Here is a 5,734-nt window from a genome sequence, read left to right as displayed (position 1 = left end):
CACCTTTTCTCGTTGCTCCAGCCACAACATCTTCTCTCCCTTGAATTGCTGTCTTGGCTCCTTGGGTCTTGCTGCCTGATGCTCAAGCTGTTTAACCTTATCTCCAAGCTGCCACATAATCCCCTCTCCACCTACAGCTCTGACCTGGTTTCCTCCTCCTCCCGGCCGTGCTTGGACCATCATTCCTCCCTTCTTAGCTTAGAATGGCTTTCTTCTCTCCTTTGCACATTATTGAATTAATGATTTGCAGTCGTTTTCCATTTCCTTGGCTGCTGAGTCCCTGTTCTCTTCTAAAATTCTTTAGCTTTTTCTATACTTTCCTCTTCTCTTCTAGGATTTCTTCAGTCCCTTCTATGATTCAGCCCTGGCACATCCACCTCCCGCCTCTCCCATCATTTCTTTACTTTTCCCTATTTGCAAAGGGAAAGACCATACCAGCTGCACTTAAAAGTGCCCTGTAAATCCACTTCTCATATGTTGTGAGTGTGTTAAAAAAAGAAAGAATAAAAAAATCCTTTCTACTAGAAAGAAATGCAGATTCCCATCCTATCCCTTTTGCTTGAATATGTTTCCTTGCATGTCTTTTCTCCTTTTTGTAGGTTGGGCTAAATATTTGAAGGTTGGGCTTGCTGCTTCTCCCTGGAATTCCCTTTGCAGCTTGGGTGACTCTAGGTACAGACCCTTTCTCCTTGGTATTTATACTGCCTCTTTTTATAGAGCATCAAGCCTGGAATAGGCTGCTGTTAGGTCAAAGGCGTGTTAGGGGAATGGTTTTAATAAACATATGGCTGTTGCATAATGTAGATGGAAAGTAGGCAGAGGAGACCACGTGTGCAGCTGGTGAGCTTTCTGTGGACTGTAGAGAGCATGGGCAGGCACAGGCCGTGGGGAATACCAAATTATTATGCTACCATCTAAATTCTCAGGTGTTTAATGGACTTATTTTTTCAAACTACACATAGAATCGTAGATTCATAGAATCGTCTAGGTTGGAAGGAACCTTAAAGATCATCTAGTCCAACCGTCAACCTAACTCTGACAAAAAAATAAATAAGAAATAAGCAATAAAAAAAATCACTAAACCATATTCCTGAGGACCATGTCAACCCGTCTTTTGAACACCTCCAGGGATGGGGCCTCAACCACTTCCCTGGGCAGCCCATTCCAAGACTGGATAACCCTTTCCGTGGAGGGTTCCAGGTTCACTTGGAGAAAGATGTGAGTTAAGTTCAGAGTTTTTGTGCAGGAGCTTCAGAGCTGTCGCGGGAGCTTCTGTAAGGCAAAAGCTGTTTAATTTGCAGCTGTGCAGACACATTAAGAATAATCCTAACAGGGCTGATAGGCATGTGTGAAGTGGTGAAAAGAGGAGGAAAACCAAATTCATGCCCTGTATTAACTTGTTAAAACCAGTGAAGCTGAAACGGTATCTCATTGACATCAGCCTTAACGAGAGGTACGTCCGTAAACTCCTGCCTAGGATCAAAGAAAAAAAATTATATCTTAGTTTCAGGTGGATTAAAGGGCTGAAGGTACATCAATACGGTACAAACAGGTATGGGGGCAGCTTTCAGACCTGGAGCAGAGACACTGTACAAGACTTTGGCAAGGTAGACAAAAATAAAGCAATGTCACATACAGCATGTATAATCTGATTAATTTTAGCAGGAGTGTATATTTTTTTGTGTTCTGGGACCTCCAGCTGCAGGCTTTGACAATGAGGGTTGCAAGTGTGGGGCAGAAATCCCAGTGTTTAGCTGGAATGTACCAGACATATTGGGTTTGGTGGCAGCACTCTCACTGGTGGGGAGGAGGATAATGGGTTACGTGTTTTGGAGTTTTAACTTGGATCCTAATCAGTGATCTGCTCCCTTCCAAGAAAGCAGACTGTAAAGATATTAAATTTCTTATAAAGGTTCAAGTTCAGTTAAATAGATTTTCAAAAGCGAGTCTGACAGAGGAAAAAAATGAACAGTGTCTGCAAATATCCCACAGTCTGGAAGTGCCTCATGGAGCCAAATTAATAACTTGTAAGAAGTTTCCTTTTGAAATGTTCCGGCAGCAAGCCTTTAAAAATAAAATAATCTAGAGAGCATTGCCAACACGGACCCTTTGCAAAAAGGCTTTCCTTCAAGGAAGAACATTTAAACACGACGTGAAGCAAGGTTGCGAAGGGACAATTAATACTGGGTTTCCTGATACTGCCTCGAGGAGTCTTGGCAGCCTCTTTCACAACTGTAGGAAGGGCACTTGTAATTTCATTGTCAGCATTTGCAAGGGTTATTCCAGCACTGCTAATGACTTCCTGGATGTCCCCTGGAAGGGGACTGCCTCGCTCCTAAGGATTGTAAACACGTGGGCCTTGAGGAAGGACTGAGACTTGACTGTGAAGCTGTCCGCATGGACAAGTGATTCTTCCAAGGTGCTTGATCTCCCTGTCTATGCAGGCTTGCCAGATTTGTCTGGACTTGGCTCTCCCTCAGCCTGGGGGTGGTTTTGCAGCCAGAATCTTAGAATGGTTGGGGTTGGAAGGGAGCTTGAGGTTGGAAGGGGTTCAACCCCCAGAGATGGGGCATCCATAACTCCTGTGGGCAACCTGTTCCAGTGTCTCACCACCCTCACAGCAAAGAATTTCTTTCTAGTATCTCATCTAAATCTCCCCTCTTTCAGTTTAAAACCATTACCGCTCATCCTATCGCTCCATTCCCTGACAAAGAGTCCCTCCCCATCTCTCCTGTAGCCCCTTCAGGTACTGGCAGGCCATTATAAGGTCTCCCCGGAGCCTTCTCTTCTCCAGGCTGAACAACCCCAGCTCTCTCAGCCTGTCCTCATAGAAGAGGTGCTCCAACCCTCTCATCATCTTCGTGGCCCTCCGCTGGCCCTGTTCCAACAGGTCCATGTCCTTCCTGTGTTGAGGACTCCAGAGCTGGACACAGGACTCCAGGTGGGGTCTCACCAGAACAGAGCAGAGGGGTAGAATCACCTCCCGTGACCTGCTGGCCACGCTTCTCTTGATGCAGCCCAGGATGTGGTTGGCTTTCTGGGCTCCAGTCAATGGCAGGGGTGCATCACCTTTGTGTTTGGAAGCTACAGGTGTATCAGCTTGGCACAGAAGTGCCTGTGAAGCCAGCCTGATGGTTACACCTGGTGCGGCTGGCATCTCGCTGTGGTGCCGTGTACCTGGACCTGCAGGGACAGAGGTGTTGCTCACGGATGGATGCCTGTTCCTAGAACACACATACAAAGACGATGAGGGTCCTAGAACATCTCTGTTACGAGGAAAGGCTGAGGGACTTGGGTCTTTTCAGTCTGGAGAAGAAAAGGCTGAGGGAGGATCTGATCAACGCCTATAAATACTTCAAGGGTGGGTGTCAGGAGGATGGGGCCAGTCTTTTTTCAGTGTTGCCCAGTGACAGGACAAGAGGAAATGGGCACAAACTTGAACATAAGAAGTTCCATCTAAACCTGAGGAAGAACTTCTTTGCTGTGAGGGTGGCAGAGCCCTGGCAGAGGCTGCCCAGAGAGGTGGTGGAGTCTCCTTCTCTGGAGACATTCCAAACTCGCCTGGACATGTTCCTGTGCGTCCTGCTCTGGGTGGACCTGCTTTGGCAGGGGGGTTGGTTGGACTAGATGATCTCCAGAGGTCCCTTCCAGCCCTGTACCATTCTGTGATTTCTTTCTCCTTCAGTGCTGTATGTTTTTTCTGGAGGAACATCCCTTTCTTAATTATGTCGTAGACTTTTATATCTCTTGTATTCATGGTAACGGCTTCTCCAAATATCCATCTTCCAAATTAGATTAAACCTGTTTGTACATTTACAGGATTTCTTCATGCTTTATTCAAACATGAGTAATCAAACAAAGAACAAACTGGGCTGCTATGCTTCAGAAGTCTGTGACAGTACTTAGATTTTTTTTATGAGAAATGAGAATTTTGCCGTTATTTGTAATGGCAATAAGTGTGCTTGTCTGGCACCTCTCACAGAAGGATTTCCTAGTACTTAAGAGATATTAATTATGCTGTAGTATGTTCCTGTCACATCCAGGCCAGATGTGTAGCCACTGTATGGATGGGTAAGTGGGCAGAAAGTGTCACGCACGGTGTCAGTGGCGGAATTAGAAACTTAATATTTCTGACTTCTGGTTTCCCAGTCCAGCACAGCACGAGGAAAGTGCATTGACTTCACAGGAAACATACTTGCTTTGGCTTGTAGATTGGATTAATCCGTCCAGGCACGTGAATGATCTGGAGGAAAAGTTGGATTGGGACTCCTCTCCTTGTGGAATTACCAAATTGGCACCCTAGTATTTGTTCAGTGCATCCTATTAGTAGTGACTCTTAAGACCAATAGATACATCCAGACTCTCATCCCACGCATTTTTATCACAGTCTTTTGATCTGTGCATTTGGACATTTACCACTGAGCTATACTTGATTTGGGATTGTCTACTTGATTTAATGACCTTCTGTTGATCTAATTAGACTCAGTCCGTTTGCGATATCAATATTTATTTGGGTAGAATAAGAACTGACAGAAATTTTCACCTGCATCCCACCTCTTTGGATAGCTGACTTAATCTGCTTAATTTACTATTGGTTTTTTTTAGTGCTGCATTTACACACACTAAAATGCTTCAAGAACTAATACTTGGCTTCGAGGGATTTTGGGTTTTTTTTTTTTTTTGCTTTTAATTCATCATTCACTGAAAAATGCGTTCCTGGGACAGTCTAAAGTTTTGTGAAATTGAGGCAATGCCACTGAGTAGTTTTACTCAAAATATAAATAACAGCACATCAAAACAGTTTCAGCATTTTAAAAGGCTGGTTTTGTTTCAATAATTCCAAAAGCTAAAGAACTGAAAATACAGATTTACAGTACGTGGCCAGACAGGGTAGAACTTCTTTTTCTGAGAAGCTTGGCGTTCACCCAGGGTGTGGGAGGCTGGCTTTATCTCCTTTATGTCCTCAGGATGATTTGAGTGTGCATCACACTTCTCCTGGAAGAGTTCCTAGCCTACAGGAGACAGATGAATTCCAGTATACCCTCTGTCAATTGTTGACATTATCCGTCTTCTCCACCCTGTAAAGCATGAAGGGAAGCAGGCACCAGAGCTCTGTGGTTTGGATGCTCTTTGAAGAGGGAGACCTGTGTTTGCAGTGCTTTTGCAGTTCCCATCACACCCCTTCAGACACAGAAGAACATGGAAATGAAGGAGAGAAAAAGGGATGAGGCAGTAGGTCTTTTGGTTGCTATTAAACAGCATGACCTTGACTTGGGAAGTGCTTACGTGGGGGATTTGGGGAGTCTGCTCGTGGCTGGTGGAGGAGGTGGTAATTCTCTCCTTGCTGGTTTTTTATGTGATGTCCCAAAAATTTTGCTACTGTCTGCCGGTAGAGATAGGATGCTGGTGTAGCTGGGTGTTTGCTCCTATATTTATGGATTTCATGAAAGTCAAAACACTGCCAGCACAAAAATCTGAGATGTTTTCTCCTCCGATCACCTGCAGCTTGATGTTGGTTCACTTCCAGGAGATCGAGAGAGGTTCGAGTCCTTCTGGGTGGGAGAGGGACTTGAACACAGATTTGCCATATCCTGGCAGAGCACGTTAACCAGTTTGGGTGGATTTTGACTGCAAAATGACAATCGCTACCGCTTCCTTTCCCTTCCCTCTCTGCTCAGCAGATGTGTCCTTTGGGACACTGAACAGATGCCAAGAAAACACAAGATTTTTTTTT

Source organism: Calidris pugnax, unplaced genomic scaffold, assembly GCF_001431845.1.
Source record: "Calidris pugnax isolate Ruff unplaced genomic scaffold, ASM143184v1 scaffold71, whole genome shotgun sequence".
NCBI lineage: Eukaryota > Metazoa > Chordata > Aves > Charadriiformes > Scolopacidae > Calidris > Calidris pugnax.
Note: the sequence above shows the minus strand (reverse complement) of the source record.